Here is an 18,152-nt window from a genome sequence, read left to right as displayed (position 1 = left end):
AACATAGTATGCACTCACTCATAAGTGAATACCAGACATAAAGCAAAAGATACCCAGCCTACAATTTACAACCCCAGAAAAGCTTGAACCATCTTCCAGAAATAGATAGAAGCAGATGCAGAAAGACACAACTAACCAATGGGCCAAGCTTCTGGAATATAACTGAAGTGAGGGAGGAGTGATAGATAATATGAAAAAAGGGGTCAAGACCATGATGGGGAAACCCACAGAATCAGCTGACCTGAGCTAGTGAGAGATCACTGACTCAAGTCTGACAAATGGGGAACCTGCATAAGACCAAACTAGACTTCCTTAATATACGTGACAATGATGTGACTGGGACACAATATGAGGCCAAAGGCAGTGGATCCAAGATCTAACACTAATGCACAAACTGACTTAGTGGAGCCCATTCCATATGGAGAGATGCCTTTTCCAGCCTAGACAGGGGTGTGGGGGTGGAGAGGTGCCTTGGTTCTGCCTCAACTAGATGATGGGACAGACTTAGTAGACTTCCTAGGGAGGCCTTACCTTCTCCGTGGAGCAGATGGGAGTGGGGAGGAATAGAGGGAGTGAAGAAGAGGAGGAGGGGGAGCTGGGTTTGGAATGTAGAAAACAAATTAATGAAAAAGCTAAAAAGACAATAAAATAAAATAAATATTTGTGTTTCCTTGCAATTAATTCAGAAGTTTGTGTTCTTTTTTATTTCTTTGGTTGTACTTACACTCATTCTTTAGAATTCTTTCTCTGGGATTTCATCTAATTCACTCTCATTAGATGTCATTACGGTGAGATTAGTAAGTTTTTGGAAAGGCTTGGTGCCTTGGTTTTTCATGTTTCCTATATTTTTGCATTTGGACTTATATATTGGTCAAATTATTTTTCTTTCAAAATACCTATTATTATTTCAGTGGAAGTGTTTAAGATATTCAAGAGGGATTAAGTTGTAACTGTAATTGTTGGAGGTACCAAGGTCAATCCTTAATACTCCTTTGGGAGAGGAGTACTGTCTGCTTGGTGGTTCCAGTCTTTGTTCTGGATGTTTTCTGGGCTCCAGACCTCTGGGTAGGTTTTTGTGAAGTCAGGCCAGAGATGCCGTCTTGCCAGGGGACACCGTCCTCCATGGGTTGTCTTACAAACACTGTTTTTGCCTTTGAGTGGACTATTGAGCGTTTGGGTCACATTTACTGGCCCGTTAGTGGGTGGTCTTGCATGGGTCAGGTCACAGGTGTTGTTCACCTCTGGGTGGTCCTTCAGGAATCCAGACATGAATGCTGGCTGAAACCCTGGTCTGTCTTTCCCAGTGTCAGGCATGCTACTTGGACCCTGTGTCAGTTTCTTTCCTGTAGACTCTGGCTCCAACCAGGTTTCCACCCGGCTGAATACTGTACAGTTCTGGTAGAAACAATTTCCCTCATGGTCTAGAGGAGCTATGCTAGCCAGGATTCGGTGTACAGTCCTGTGACACTTATTCTGGGTTCACAGGGAGGGTGGCTCTTAGGGGGGGTCCTAAGCCAGCTCCCCAGCTGCTGGCTCCCCAGGGGTCTTTTAAAAAGGGTGGCTCGCTGTTGCTGGTCAAGTGCCAAGGAGAGCAGGTTTCCCAGCATGGCTTCTCTCTCTGCTGCTCCTGACTGCAGCCCTCTCCTACCTTCTTCCCTCTCACGTGCTCCCCCTGCCCTTTTCTGAAAGATTGCTGACAGGCGCACGGACAGAAACACGGGCTGCCTTACCCTGGAACTCGGTTGGCTCCATGACCTGCCAACCCCTCCAGCGCCGGCTCTGCTCCCCACACCCCTCTGTCCTGCTGTAAGCAGTTTTCTATTGAGTAAGCAGTTTTCTATTTTACTGGCCGTGAAGCCGGTGCCTCTCCGCCATGGCTCTCTTCATCTGACAGCTGTCACCTTTCCCCAGTTTACTCTCTGGACCTGGCAGAGCCTACGTGTCACCTACCATTGTCCACACGAGTAATCTTAACCATGCCCGAGGGAAGGTGTCAGGATCCCTGTTTCCCAGAGGTGACAGCCTTAGCGGAGTTAGGGTTCTCCTCTGGTGACTGAGATCCAAATCTTGGTCCTGCTGGCTTCATGCCAGACACACCATCTCTCCCGGGACCCCCAAAACACCATGTTCAGGTGGGATGAGTGGAAAGCTTGTAAACATGAATTTAATCCCAGTTGTAGAAAAAGCCGTTAAACCTAATTTTAGACACAGCAAGCCGGTTCTCTATGCATAGAATTCCCCGTGTGTATGAAATAAGAAATAGTTAAATATGGCTTTAGTCTCTATCCAGGCACTTAACTGACAGACATTTGTATTCTTTTTTATGATCGGAAACTTGGAGCAGGCCGGTGGAAGTGTGAGGTAAAGGAGATGGTGGGGGGGGGGGAATTGAGACTGCTTTCCTCAAACGTGGGGAAGAAGTGGTCTTTTAGCTCCTGGGCTAGCAGACCCAGGAGAGGGGAACAGACGACATGAACAAGGGGAATCCCAACTCTTGGTGTTCCAAAGTAAACTCTTACCCGAAAACTAGTGTGATGTTTAGGAGTTTGGTCAATTGAGGAAATATTAGGAATTTGTTTTCATCTTTAAAAAAATTTAAAATTATTCTTGTGGAAGATGAGATACTAAATGCTTCTTTGAAAAATTTTCCAATAACAGAATGTGTAGGAGTGAACCCCACAAAGCTATCCGCCCATGAGGGCGGGGACATGTTTACTGACACAGGTAGATATAAAAGGAAGTGAAAGAAAAAGGAACCTTCCTTTTTTCCTGGAAGCCAGCCACGCTTCTAACTCCTGGTTTGTGCGTCTCTCTCTCTCTCTCTCTCTCTCTCTCTCTCTCTCTCTCTCTCTCTCTCTCTCTGGTAAATAAATATATTGTTTTCCTATAGCATTGACTATCATTAATAAGAATGCATACAAGCAACAACAGAGTCACACAGCATGATTATAGCTGTCATTAGACATTAGGAATCCCCAGTGGTCACCTGCTATCCCAGCGCTTTAGAGGTTGAGGCAAGAGGACCAGGAGGAGGAGGTCATCTTTGGTTAGAGTTAGGTCTGAGGACTCCTGGGCTACCTGAGACTTGTCACAAGAGAAAAAACTAACCAACCAACCAACCAACCAAACAAACAAACAAACAAACAAAACCTCCCAAGCTAAGACATCAGAAAGGAAGCTAAGAGACAGGAGGTGAGCTCACCAAAAAGCATAGCCCATCCGCAGTCATGCTGAGTCTCCCAAGTCCAATAAGCTGGTGCATTCCAATGCCACACTCAACACATTTTATGTATTAAGAACCTCATACGAAAACTACTTTTCTCACACACACAAGGAAACTACACATAAAGTTATAAAAGTAGAAAACATGTGAAACCTAAAAAGTACATATAATAAAAGTAGGCAGAGGCAGGTGGATCTCTGTGAGTTCGAGACCAGCCTGGTCTACAAAGCGAGTTCCAGGACAGCTTCCAAGACAATACAGAGAAACCCTGTCTCGAAAACCAAAATAAATAAATAAATAAATAAAAAAAAGTACTGCTGGGTGGTGGTGGCGCAGACTTTAATCCCAGTGCTCAGGGGCAGAGAGGTAGGTGGATCTCTGTGAGTTCAAGGCCAGTCAGGTCTACACAGTGAGTTCAGGAAGTCAGGGCTGTTACACAGAGACCCTGTCTCAAAACAAACAAACAAACAAACAAATAAATAAACAAACCAATAAAGATATTCATGTCCTCCCTCCCTTCCTCCCTTCCTTATTCCCTCCCTCCCTCCCTTTCTTTCCATACCACATATTGTTAAAATGTGTTGGTTTTGTTCTAGTTGTCGTCTTGGTACCTAGTCCAGGCTTTGCTCTGTCTTTTTATATTGCTGACCCTGGAGGAGCTTAGAAGACACCACCTCTCAACACATCACTCTGACATAGGTCATTTTGAGGTGACAGCGGTGGTCACAGGGCAGACTCTTCACCCTCCGTACTCTGTGAGGAGGGGCAGGAAGGTTCTCACTGAAGCTCAGTGTAGACTGAGCCCCTGAAGACAGCATCAGACCTCTCTAAAATGTGTTTGCTCTTAACTGGCTGCCCTCGAAAACCTAGAACCTTTTCCTTTGCCTCGCTACTTCCCTCCAGGTTGATAGGGTTCATTTGTGTTGCTAAGATGCCGCATAAGCCCTGGATTCTTGCAGGTTTCTGTCGTTTCCTTTTTTTGCCTTTTAGTTTTTGAGATAGGGTCTGGCTGTGTAGCTCGGCTGCTTCCACTTGTGATTTCCCTGCTTCCTTTGCCTAGTGCACACCCTGACTCCGGCTCAGTTTACTCATCCCTCAGGTCCCCTGTAGTTTGTGTGTGTTGCGTGTTTCATGAAACTTGTTTTTCTTTGGTTGGTTAAATGTCTTTTTTATGTGTTTGTTTTCCGATATGGGATTTCTCTGTGTAGCCCTAGCTGTCCTGGAACTCGCTATGTATACCAGGCGGGCCTCAGACTCTGAGATTTGCCTGCCTCTGCCTCTTGAGTGTTGAGATTAAAAGTGTGCACCACCACCACCCAACTAACCACCTTACTTTTCATTTTTTTTCAGAGACCGGGTTTCTCTGTGTGGCCCTAGCTGTCCTGGAACTCAATCTGTAGACCAGGCTGACCTCTAACTCACAGAGATCCGGAGGTGGGACTAAAGGTGTTCGGCACTTAGCTAAATGTCTTTTTTTTTTTTTTTTTTGGTTTTTCGAGACAGGGTTTCTCTGTATTGTTTTAGAGGCTGTCCTGGAACTCGCTCTGTAGACCAGGCTGGCCTCGAACTCACAGAGATCCACCTGCCTTTGCCTCCCGAGTGCTGGGATTAAAGGTGTGCGCCACCACCACCCAGCAGCTAAATGTCTTTTAACTTACAAGAACGCAGAGTCAGAATGTGGGAGGAATAAAAAGTTTTGTTTTGTTTTGTTTTTTCCCTTCCCCATACCTGTCAGGTTATCCAGCATTGTGTTTGGGTGGAGACAAAATACAGGGCTGTGCAGTCATCATCAGAGACAAGTCCCAGAGCAAGCTGCTTCCATCCAGTGCAGGGCTCCCCGGCAGAGCCCCGATAGAACTGCAGTGGAGTTAGCTATCCCAACTTCCCCCGAGGACTCTACAGTCAAGAACACCTCATACTTGACGCTAAGCCACGAGAGCAGATGTTGGTCTACACTTGAATCTGACTGATAATGAGGCAGTGGCTACTCTAGGAGAGGCTGAGAGAAACTTGGGGAAAGTGAACAGTCATCTTGTCAAACTTATGATCACTAGAGAATTCAGAGCCTAACTAGTCATCAGCTTTAAAAATAAACATGAACATGCTTTCAGTCCCGGCTGCAAAGAGGTGTAATTACAATGGCTCGAGTTTCCTGGAATCCCTCAGCTATGCGGTGAGTATTTCCAGTTACACCCATCTTACCGAGGTAGAGAATTGCTCAAGGTGACCTGTATATGCAAAGCTGGCATTGGAGGGAGCCCAGGCAATCTGTTCTTTAGAACACATACACCCTGCCATCTTTCCAGTCACTATTAGATGTGTCTTCCTTTTTTAACACTTTGTCTTCTTTTCTGGGCTCATGAGCTCTGCCCCTTGATTCCAGAGTAGAAAAATACCGCAAGGTTTGAATCAGGTAGAAGACTGAAGATATCCTTTCGGTGGGTTGTTGAGAGTTTGGAAACCATCTGGATCTACAGAGGCTTGCTCCTTGCATGATCTTATTATTCCACACCACAGTTCTACAGAGATGCAAGTTAGTATGTAGAGAGCTATGGTAGTGCCTCCCACGGAAATGAGAACCAGTTCCTGCAGACTGCAATCCTTCATTGAACTGCAGAGAGCAGCCCGCATTTCCAGTTTTTCCTGTTTGCAAATCCATCTCGGCATTCCTTATCTGACTACAAATACCTGGTGTTTGAAGTTCTCCTTCGAACCGGATAGAATATTTTATTGCTTTCAGTTAAATGAGTTATAGAAGGCGTTTGACATAAGCTCTTTCTGGCGTTTTAGCTATGCCGAGTTTAATTAGGGCTGCTTGTGTGAGCGTGCCCACGGGGTCATCTACTAACACGGGCAATTTAACCCTGGAGAAACAACACCCTCAGCCCCAGCAACTGTTAACTGCCAGTAGCTCCTCGAGGGGGGCCACTCCCCTATCGGTGGTGGAGACTGATGCGAATTCTTTTATAACATGTAGTGTTATGATCGTTTTACATTATTATTAACATTAGTTAAATCGTTTACGTTCTTTGACTTTCACTATAGCTTCTTCTTGGACTATACACTTGATTGAAGCTCTCGTGGAGACATTTCTGTCAGTCTTTCTGTTTCTGACTAGGCGAAGGATGTCAGGGAGACTTACAGCTTGACTCTGGTGTCCCCACGGGTACACATGCGTTTGGATCTTTCTTTCCAGCAGGTGGCGCTATTTGAGGGAGGTTAAGGACTCTTTAGGCGGATTCAGGAATTGGCTGCTGCAATTGGACCTTGGGTCTCTGTTTCCTACAGGTCTGCACCGATGTGGACAAGCCACGTGCCAAGCTGGGGAAGTGACCAGCTGTTTCAAAAGGGCACTTGAGCAGGCCAAGGGGGACAGCGTTCCTCTGTTGCTTTCTCAGGTCTCTGCTCCAGTTCCTGCCTCCAATTCCTTTACTGCTCTCAGTGCAAAGACAAATTAACCCTTTCTTCCCCGGGTTGCTTTTGGTCATGGTGTCTTTATCGCAGCCATCGACAGCAAACCAAAAGCAGGTCACTGATGTGGGGTGCTGGAGGGGTGGGCTGACTTTTACAGTCTTGGGGAGTTGTTGGTACGGAAGCCTCACACTTTTGGGAGTGCCCTGCAAAAAACAAAAACAAACAAACAAACAAACAAACAAACAAAAAAACCACCCTGGGCTCTCATGGATAATGAGAGTCATGCCTTCCCAAAGAGTCCACGAGGAGGGCTGGGGCTATAGGTAGAGTACCTGCCTAGCATCCACGCCTGGTACCCAGTTCAATGCCTGCACAAGCCAAATAACAAGAACCTAAGGAGCTGATGAAGGACATTTGTTTTTTTTTTTTTTTTTTTTTGTTTTGTTTTGTTTTTTCGAGACAGGGTTTCTCTGTGGCTTTGGAGGCTGTCCTGGAAATCGCTTGGTAGTCCAGGCTGGTCTCGAACTCACAGAGTTCCGCCTGCCTCTGCCTCCCGAGTGCTGGGATTAAAGGCGTGCGCCACCAACGCCCGGCTTCGATGAAGGACATTTGAATTACATGTTCCATAACCGGGGATCAAAGGTCTCAAGATACAGAATGAGTTGGAGAATTACAGGCCAGGTGCAGGTACAAAATTTCTTGGGTGGCTTCTCATTGCTACCCAGAATGTAAAGTGTGGGTTGATGGAATGAGGAACTTGACCCTTCAACTTGTTTCTGGCTAGGTGTCTGAGTGTGGGCAAATTATTTAATGCCTCTGGCCTCCAACACTCTGTGAATGGAGTAACCAGCACATCAGCAGTAAGGCAGAGGGGATGTAATTCACCTTCGTCCTTGAGTCTGCTTGACATTGTTTTATGATTGACTTAGGTAGTGACAAGGTTACAGAGACCTGAAGGTGAGGTTGGGGAGGATTATGGAATTTCAGGCCACGGAGTGAGACGATCATCCTAGATGTGAGCCTTGGGCCTGTCGTTTCTTATTTGGACTCTTCTCTCTCTCTCTCTCTCTCTCTCTCTCTCTCTCTCTCTCTCTCTCTCTCTCTCTCTCTCTCTCTCTCTCTCTCTCTCCTCCCCACCTCCATCTCCCTGAACCTGGGGCTTGCTTCTTCAGCTACAATGGCTATCCAGAAAGCCCCAGAGATCTACCTGTTTCTGTTCCCTGCACTGGGGTTACAGATGTGTGCCACCACACCTGGCTTTTTCTGGGCCTCCAAACTGAAGTTCTCATGCTTATACAGCAAGCACTGTAGCTCCCTAAATAGCTTATGAACAGTTTCCTTAACCACACTAGCCTCAGTTTCCTGGTATACTAAAGGAAGACGAAAGACCAAATGGCAGGTTTTATTTTATTTATTTTATTTTTTAGTTTTGTATTTTTGTGGGAAGCACTTAGCAGGTGTTGGGTACAAAGCTAGTATTCCAGAAACTACCAACTGCTGTTGACATGTGACCATTATTACTCTGGGAGAAGTAACAGTAGGTGATATATGAGATCCCAAAATTATTGTAAGGTCAAGTGTGTGCTAAAATGTAGAAGGTTTAAAAGAATGAGAGAAACCTCCCTTAGGAGGGGCTCACGTCAAAAATGCTCTATCTCTGCTTCGTTTGAAATGGTGTAAGGCAGCTTCCAAAACAGCCATGATGGGGCCTGGGATGGCCCAGCGGTTAAAGGTCCTCGTAACCAAGCCTGAGGAGCTCAGTTTGATCCCTGACGTCCACACAGTGGAAGGAGAGAGCCAACTCCGAGTTATCCTTTGACCTCTACACTGGTGCTGCTGTCATGCGCGAGCTCACACATACAGTAAATAGATGTAATTAAAAAACCAAACAAAAGGAAATGATACTGGCATGCCACACCTGCAAAGCTGTGCTCTGCTCTCATGAGTTTGCAGAATTATGTTGACTCCAGGGACTTGTGCAGATGAGGCAAGCATGTCACCAGCAAGTTATAGCTCTGGCTTGATTCTTACCGTATTTAGACTGCTCTTTCTGTGGAGCCCTGGCTAGCCTGGGATTTGTCGGGAAGCTCAGGCTAACCCAGAACTCACTGCAACCTTGTTGCCTCCGCTTCTGGAATTACACCTACGTGCTAAAATGCCTGTTGCCCAGATTGACTCTTGTGCCTTTGAGTTGAGGAACTAAAGAAGATAGTCTGTCTGCATTCATATCTCAGCTCTGTCTATGAACCAGGGCAAACAGTTGGACCTCTCTGTGCCACTGGTAGATAATTTGGGTGAAAATGACAATTAAGATGGTCCTTCCTATGACCAGCTTCACACAAGACATGCTGTGCACTCATGCTTATTGCCCACACGTTTCGCAGTAGCCAGGATGTATGAATCATGTTAACTGTCCATCCGCAACTGAATGGACAGAGGAATTGTGATGCGAGTACAGCATGGAGTCTCAAAAGGAGAGGAATCTCGTGAACTCTGATAGCGCTGAGGAGCCTGGTGTGCACCGTGTTAAGTGAACAAAGCCAGCACAAGAAATGCTATTCAGCCTGTTTCCCACAGACTTAGAGTTGACTGGTGTCAGACAGAGGCTGGGGGAAGGAACACTTGGCTACTGTACAGACTGGTGACCCACAGCAATGAATAATTCATTATATGTTTCCAAGCAGGTGACGGTGTAGATTTTAAGGAGTAACTTGTTAATTAGCCTGATTTAATTAATATGCATTACAAACTCAAATCAAAGCATCACATTGGTCTGACATGATGATACATGTCGCCTATAATCCCAGCATTTAGGAACAGAGTCAGGAGGGTCACAAGTTCAAGGCCAGCCTGGGCCACATAATATGACCTTGTCTCAAAAAGCTTAAAACAAACAAACAAAAATCTTTGCATTGTATCCTACCAATGTATACAATTATTATTTGTCAATGGAAAAACCATAAAAACTGAAGCTGGGCCTCCTGGCACAGGCCTGAAATCCCAGTTACTCAGGAGGCTAAGTTCAAGACTAGCTGGAGCTTCTGTGTGGTTTCAAAGCTGGTGGTGATACAGCTCGGTGAGAAAGCATTTGCCCAACACCCGTAAGGCCCCAGTACTGAAAAAACAAAACAAAAAACAGGAAAAAAGGGTGAGGAAGCACAGATCCTCACACCACATCGACATTCTTTCTGTGTAGGGCCTGTGCCTTCTCTCCACAACGTCTGGGAGACCTGTCAGAACCTACCGGCCTGTTCAAACATGCCTGAAAGGGGGAATGAGGACTGAGGAAAGAGACAGACAAGAGACAGAAGACAGAGTCGGGAGGGCTTCCAGTGAATACTGTAACAGCTCCAAATTTTATTTTCCATAGCACTTTTATATCCAAAGCAAGGGGGGAGGGCAAAAAACTTCCTTACCGTGATATAAGGAACAAACAAGTGTGATTACTTCCTAAATTCTCAAAGCATCCCATAACCACACACTTTGCTAAACATACTGCCATTTGGCCTAGAGGAGTGAACTATCTAGTAATCAAGCCTTCCACCAAACATCCTGTTATCTGGCCTCGAGGATCAAGAATAGGTTTGAGGCCAGGTGGTGGTGGCCCATGCCTTTAGTCCCAGCACTCAGGAGGCAGAGGTGGGCAGATCTCTGTGAGTTTGAGGCCAGCCTGATCTGCAAAGTGAGTTTCAGGACAGGCTTCAAAGCTACACAGAGAAGCCCTGTCTCAAGAAAACCAAACCCCTCCTCCCCCCCAACCAAAAAAAAAAAAAAAAAAAAGAAAAAGAATAGGTTTGACCTCTCTGACCTTAAGTCAAGATGGAACGGAGTCAAATCTGTGCGCTTCCACACTCTCGTCCTTCAGAAGTTCTGGCAGGTCCTTCAAGGTGAGTCTGTTCACCCTTGCACATACTGTCCCGTGGTAGTTTTGGGGTGCATCTCTGAGTACTTATTGGCCTTCTGTGCATCAGAGTCCACCGCCCAGGCCTCTGCTTTCACCCGGTTTGCCTGAAGAACAAGGAGACGTGACTCACCTCAGGCCTCCCCTCAGCATGCACCTTTGCCCACACAGGAACTGAATGCTCCCTGTGGCAAGGCTCCAGCAGAGGAGAGCCTCAGGAGAACCAACTTCCCTGGATGAAGAACCAGAGTTAGGTTCCGAGTTGCAGAGAGCAGGACAGGGGCCGGATCCACTCTGTGCGGTGACAACACCTCACAGTGACAGCCATTTAGTGAGTGGGGCCCACCGTGAACAGTGAAAGGCTTGATGCTACCATCGGGAGTTAGTGGAGAGGAGCCAGGACCACGCCGTGGAAACTTTGTGTTCCTGAGCTGGGTTTCAACATCGTGGCAGGTTCTGGTGACATATTTTAGGGCTTACCTGCGGTCACAGCTATGGCTATGTGGTGTGCCAAGCCAGTGAGGCTGAGACGGGACCAGCCCTGTCCAGGTGGACCTGGGTCTCATCCTCTCCCTACTCCGGGGTACAGAGACTGCTCTGTGAAATCCATCTCTCGTCCCCTTGGCCTCTGTGTGTCCTGCGTTGTCCCTTCCCTTCCCCACCCTTCCCTGCTCATTGCTTCATTGTTAGCCTAGAAAGGTGACTTCATGGTGAACTTCACATTGTGCCTTAGTTACTTTTCTATTGCTGTGATGAGACACCGTGACCAAGGCAACTTATCAAAGAAAGAGTTTATTTGGGGCAACAGTTTCAGAGGGTTAGAGTCCATGCGCATCATGGCAGGAAGCATGGAAATAGGCAGGCGGACATGAGCCTGGAGCCGTAGCTGAGAGATCACATCATGAGGCAGAGAGGGAGCTGAGAATGGTTTGGGCATTTGGAACCTCAAGAGCTTGCCCCCTGTGACACACCTCTGCCAACAAGGCCACACCTCCTAGTCCTTCACAAACAGTTCCACCATCTGAGGACCACATATAGGGGGGTCATTGTCATTCAAACCATCACACCCCAAAGTCACGAGATTCACCTAGAAGTTTCTCAGTTGTCTCATGAAAGCCTCTCCGCTTAGCCTTGGTTAACCAAGCTGTTCAGTATCCACACTGAACACGTCCACAGAAAAAGCCCGGGCTCTCTCTTTTTGGGACACTTAGTCTTTCTATTTTTTCCTGGGATTCCATTGCATTGTCAAGTTTCAGGTCCAGCTACTCCTTTACTACTTGCATCCTAGATGGACAGCTATCCCCCAGTACCTACGAGGGAATTGGTTTCAGACTCCTCCCAGATAACCAGATCCTCAGAGGTCTAAGTATTTGCAAATGGCAGATACTTAAATTATTTCTAAATCACTTATAACCCCAGATACAATGTACACGTTATGCAATAGTTGTTATACTGGATTGTTTTGCATTGCTATTTTGGTGTGAAGCCCTGTTCCCCCCTCAAAGGCTCATCTTGAGGACTTGGTCCCCAGTTGGTAATGCTACTTTGGGAGATACTAAAATCTTTAGGTGATTGAGCCGGCTGAAGGCAGGAGATTGGGGGTGGATCCTTGGAGGATTCCTGTCTCCTCCTCTCTACCTCCAATCTGCAATGAGGTGAACCCCCTTTGTCATACACTCTCCTGGATGACGCTACTCTCACTACTAGCCTAGGAGCACTGAATCAAGTGGTTATGGCCTAAAACCTTGGAAACCATGAGCAGAGGCAAAATCTGTCTTCACTCATTGTTTTGGGTATTCTGTAAGAGCAACGGAAAAACAAATAGCACATTTAGGGAATGTTAAGAAAGAAATTCTGATGGTGGCTCACGCCTTTAGTCCCAGCACTCAGGAGGCAGAGGCAGATAGATCTCTGTGAGTTCAAGGCCAGCTTAGTCTATAGAGAGAGTTCCAGGACAGGTTCCAAAGCTACACAGGGAAACACTGTTTCCAAAACAAAACAAAAATTCTGTAAATTAGCACAAATGCATTCTTTCTCCCCACATCCAGCTGAAGCCACAATGAAAACCATTCTGTAGACATAGATGTCTCGGGCTATAAACCTCTGATTTTATTCACCCCTTTGGCATTTCTCTTAGGACCTGGTGTTTCCTTGGTTCAAAGCCCTTTCAAAGGCCGCTCCCCAACCTCTGCATACCAGGGTGTCCACGATGAGCTCCCATCGAACACCCTACCTCAGTTCTGCATGTTACATCTCCTATATTCCTTTCCTCCCACCCTTGGCCCAAGCGTCTCGACCCTCTTGTCCTTTTTGCTGAGAATTTTGCTCATTGAGGCTGGTGGTTTCACTACTGTGTATCAACTTGGCATATTTACTGCTGTCTCTTATAGCACAAAGTTCTAGAAACCATCAAGTTTAAGAGGGAGCTGTATTCTAAAATCGCATTATACGTGACTTGTTTAGAACTCACATCTTCCCCTTGCACCGATGTCCTCCATGATGGTTGGTTTGGTCAGGTTAGGCCGGGAGAGGCCATTTAACTAGTAGGACTAAGCTAATGTGTGAAACCCATAGAACCTTAAGGACAGTAACAGTTGGGTAGAATACAGTGTTTCCATGGGAAGATATTTTCTGGGTTCTGCATTGGAATGCTAGGGCACATTTCCACCCCCACTTGCATTTAAAAAACACTACAGTACTTTTTGAGGGACTACTGTACACCAGGAAGGGATATGTCGTTGTGTTTTGTGTTGTTTTTTTTCCATCAATACAAAGAGGTGGGAACAGTTGTCACCTGTTTCAGATAGGACAGTCAAGGCTGCTCTTCATGATCTGAATGACATAGAAATAACCGAAGGCCTGCTCCACAAGTTGAACTCCATACCTGGAACCCATGGCTAGAGGTCATAGGTCCTAGGAAAGAACCTAGTACTATTTTTTTTTTTTTTTTTGTTCTTCGAGACAGGGTTTCTCTGTATTGTCTTGGAGGCTGTCCTGGGACTCGCTCTGTAGACCACGTTGGCCTCAAACTCACAGAGATCTACCTGCCTCTGCCTCCTGAGTGCTTGGATTAAAGGTGTGCACCACCAATGCCTGGCTAAGAACCTATTACTATTATTCACCTAAATAGACATAGCATTAAACCAACTCCTCAAGACTTACCATCAGGGAAGCTTTTTTTTTTTTTCAGTAGATAGTGATTAACGCAGAAATCCACAATGGTCAAGATGCAGAGAATAAGGAATTTCTGTTAAAATTTCATTTAGTAGATTCTCTATTCCTATTTATATCAACATCTCAGCTCCTTTCTTTAGCCTGTGGAGTCTGTTCTTAATGTTGATCTCTGGACTGCGTCCCAGAGTTTTGGATGCTGTCATTATGCTTATTTATTTACTATTTTTCTTCATTTGTATTTGAATGTAATAGATCCTAGCCTTGTACGTAATCCCTGCTGTTCACTCTTCTGCTTTGTCAACTCTACCACTGATGGTGACCGTTACACCTTTTATTTCAGTCATTGCATTTTCATTTCCAGCGTTTTCATTTTTTACAGAATTTGAGTTTTTCATTGGTTTTTCTCTTCCATTTTGCTGACTTTTCCCATCCATGTTGCTCATTTCTCATCCATTTTGGCAATTTTCTCTCCTGTGTTGTTAGCTTGCCTCTACAAGTCCTGTACTGGTTTCCTTACTTCATACATGTGTGTTAATGGTGGCCTTTTTGAGACCACTAGTCATTTTTGTTGGTAAACTCTTGAGATATTTTCTTTCTTCTTTTAAAAAAAGATTTATTTATGCTATTAATTTAAGTTATACAGTGTTCTGCCTGCATGTATGCCTGCAGGCCAGGAAGAGGGCACCAGATCTCGTTTAGATGGTTCTAAGCCACCCTATGGTTGCTGGGAATTGAACTCAGGACCTCTGGAAGAACAGCCAGTGCTCCTAAATTCTGAGTCATCTCTCCAGCCTGAGATATTTTTCTTAGCTCTTTGTCCTATTGCTGGGACAGAGTGCTTCGGCAAAAGCAACATAAAGGGGAAAGAGCTTATTTTAGCTCACAGTTCAAGATGCCCATCATAGAAGGGAAATCGAAGCAATGGGCAGTTGGAGCAGCTTGTCCTACAGCATCCATGATCAGGAAATAGAGAGAATGAACGCCTGCACACCAGGGCTCTGTTCACCCTTCCATTTTATGCAGTCCAGTATATGTCCTGTCCGCAATCAAGAAGGATAGTTCCGTATCAGTTGACCAATTGATGTAATAAAAAAAGGGTAGGGCGTGGTCTGAGGATCTGTGGTTGCTTGCCTTCCTCTTTGGTTTTGTTTTTCAGTGAAAGGGCCTTACAGGTGTTGAGCAAATGGTTTCTCACTGAGCTGTATCTCTAGCCCCTGGTTGGTTTTTTATTTTTGAAGAGGATCTTACCTATTAGCTTTGAAATCACACAGAATATCAAGCTTATTGTTTTTTCAGCTTTTTGGAGACAGGGTTTTATCATAAGGCCCAGGCTGGCCTTGAATGTGTGATCTGCTGAGATTATAGACAAGCATCACCATGTGAGACCAAATGTGATGCTTTGATATGTGTTTGTAATGCACATTGATTAAATCAGGTTAGATAACAAGTTACTCACATCCCATATTTTATTTTGTGTAGTAAAAATATGTAAAATCTACACTGTTTTGAAACATGTAATGAATTATTCACTGCAATGGGTCACCGGTCTGTAGAGTAATCATTTCCAAACTGAACCTTTATGCCTTCATCTTAATTCCGGAAGGATTGTTTTTGCTGGACATAAGACTCCAACATTTGTAGATCTGCTTGTGAAACAAACTTACAAGTTACTGCTTTACAGATGAATATTGACGGATCTTTTTTTATTTAAATTAGAAACAAGCTTGCTTCACATGTCAATCCTAGCTCCCCCTCTTTCCCCTCCTCCCCTGTCCCCCCAAGTCCCCCAGGCTCCCACCCCATCCCCCCTCCATTCCCCAGGGAGGGTGAGACCCAAAGGCTGTCATATCATCCGGGGCAGGGCCTAGGCCCTCCCCCAAGTGTCGAGGCTTAAAGAGCATCCCTGAATGTGGAGTGGGCTCCCCAAGTCCATTCCTATGCCGGGGATAAATACTGATCTACTACCTGAGACCCCATAGATTGCCGAGGCTTCCTCACTGACACCCACATTCAGGGGGTCTGTATCAGTCCCATACTGGCTTTTCAGTCATCAGTCTGGGGTCCATGAACTCCCTCCTTGTTCAGGTCAGCTGTCTTTATGGGTTTCATCAGCCCCAGTCTTGACCCCTTTGCTCATCACTCCTCCCCCTCTGCAACTGGGTTCGAGGAGTTCAGTTCAGTGTTTAGCTGTGGGTGTCTGCTTCTGCTTCCATCAGTCACTGGATGAAGGCTCTAGGATGGCATATAAGGTAGTCATCAGTCTCATTATCAGGGAAGGGCATTTAAGATAGTCTCTCCACTATTGCTTAGATTGCTAGTTGGTGTCATCATTGTAGATTTCTGGAAATCTCACTAGTGCCAGATCTCTCCTTAAACCTCTATTATGGTATCTCTCATCCTGCTCTCCTTCATTCTTCCCCAACTCAACCTTCCTGCTTCCCCATGTCCTCCTCTCCCCTCCTCTTCACCCCGTCTCTTTCTCCCTACTCCCTCTTCCCTCTCCCCATGCTCCCAATCTGCTCAGGAGATCCTGTCCCATTTCCCTTCTCCAGGGGACCATGCATATCTCTCTTAGAGTCCTCCCTGTTTCGCAGACTCTCTGGCAGCGGGATTGTAGGTTGGTAATCCCCTGCTCCATGTCTAAAAACCATATATGAGTGCGTACATACCATGTTTGTCTTTTTGTGGCTGGGTTACCTCACTCAGGATGGTTTCCTCTAGTGCCATCCATTTTCTGTATCCACTCTTCAGTTGAGGTGCATCTAGGTTGCTTCCAGGTTCTGGCTATTACATATAATGCTGCTATAAACATAGTTGAACAGATATCCTTATTGTATGAATGTGTATCTTTTGGGTATATGCCTAAGAGTGGAATTGCTGGATCTTGTGGTAGACTGATTTCCATTTTCCTGAAGAATCTCCATACTGATTTCCAAAGTGGCCGTACAAGTTGGCACTCCCACCAGCAGTGGAGGATTGTTCCCTTTTCTCCACATCCTCTCCAGCATAAACTGTCATTGGTGTTTTTGATTTTAGCTATTCTGACAGGAGTCAGCTGGTATCTCAGAGCTGTTTTTATTTGCATTTCCCTGATGGCTAAAGGATGTTGAGCACTTTCTCAAGTGTCTCTTAGCCATTTTAGACTCCTCTATTAAGAATTCTCTGTTTAGTTCTGTGCCCCACTTTTTAATTGGATTATTTGGTATTTTGGAGACTAGCTTCTTGAGTTCTTTGTTAAAATTGGAGATCAGCCCTCTGTCAGATGTGGGGTTGGTGAATATCTTTTCCCATTCTGTGGGCTGTCAGTTAGTCTTGTTGACTGTGTCCTTTGCCTTACAGAAGCTTCTCAGTTTCAGGAAGTCCCATTTATTAATTGTTGATCTCAGTGTCTGTGCTACTGGTGTTATGTTCAGGAAGCTGTCTCTTATACCAATTCATTCAAGGACACTTCCCACTTTCTCTTCTAAGAGGTTCAGTGTGGCTGGATTTATGTTGAGATCTTTGATCCATTTAGACTTAAGTTTTGTACAAGGCGATAAACATGGATCTATCTGCAGTCTTCTGCATACCAGTACCCAGTTATGCCAGCACCATTTGTTGAAGATGCTTTCTTTTTTCCATTGTATAGTTTTAGCTTCTTTGTCAAAAATCAAGTGTTCATAGGTGTGTGGGTTAAAATCAGGGTTTTCAATTCGGTTCCATTGGTCTACCTGCCTATTTTTGTGCCAATACCAAGCTGTTTTCAGGACTATAGCTCTATAATAGAGCTTGAAGTCAGGTATGGTGATGCCTCCTGAAGTTCCTTTATTGTATGGGGTTGTTTTGGCTATCCTGGGCCTTTTGTTTTTCCATATAAAGTTGATTAGTGTTCTTTCCAGGTCCTTGAAGAATTGTGATGGAATTTTGATAGGGATTGCATTGAATCTGTAGACTGCTTTTGGCAAGATTGCCATTTTTATTATGTTGATCCTACCAATCCAAGAGCATGGGAGATCTTTCCATTTTCTGGTATCCTCTTTGATTTCTTTCTTTAAGGACTCAAAGTTCTTCATATACAAGTCTTTCACTTCCTTGGTTAACACTATCCCCAGATATTTGATGCTGTTTATGGCTATTGTAAAGGGTGATATTTCTCTGATTTCTTTCTCAGTCACTTCATCATCTGTACAGAGTAGGGCCACTGATTTTTTTTGAGTTTACCTTGTATCCTGCCACATTGCTGAAGGTGTTTATCAGCTCTAGGAGTTCCCTTGCGGAGTTTTTTGGGTCACGTATGTAAACTATCATATCATCTGCAAATAGTGAAAGTTTGGCTTCTTCTTTTCCTATTTGTATCCCCTTTATCTCCTTTTGTTGTCTTATTGCTGTAGCTAGAACTTCAAGTACAATATTGAAGAGATATGGAGAGAGTGGACAGCTTTGTCTTGTTCCTGATTTTAG

General features: G+C 45.1%; 1 protein-coding gene across 2 annotated transcripts in view; it reads right to left on the bottom strand.

Moving 5' to 3' along the window:
* Positions 1-13,110, bottom strand: part of Bcl2l14 (BCL2 like 14) — a 45,528-nt gene extending 32,418 nt beyond the window's left edge. For both annotated transcript variants that reach the window (XM_005072864.4, XM_040743417.1), the window contains exons 1-2: positions 13,009-13,110; positions 10,446-10,645 (exon numbers count right to left, since the gene is read on the bottom strand). The gene's annotated coding sequence lies outside the window, so the exon portion shown is untranslated. The remainder of the gene's footprint in view (positions 1-10,445; positions 10,646-13,008) is intronic.
* Positions 13,111-18,152: the final 5,042 nt, after the last annotated feature.

The sequence above is a fragment of the Mesocricetus auratus genome, unplaced genomic scaffold (genome assembly GCF_017639785.1).
Source record: "Mesocricetus auratus isolate SY011 unplaced genomic scaffold, BCM_Maur_2.0 Super-Scaffold_100001, whole genome shotgun sequence".
NCBI lineage: Eukaryota > Metazoa > Chordata > Mammalia > Rodentia > Cricetidae > Mesocricetus > Mesocricetus auratus.
The sequence above is the reverse complement of the archived record's forward strand: the minus strand, read 5'-3'. Positions and strand labels throughout refer to the sequence as shown.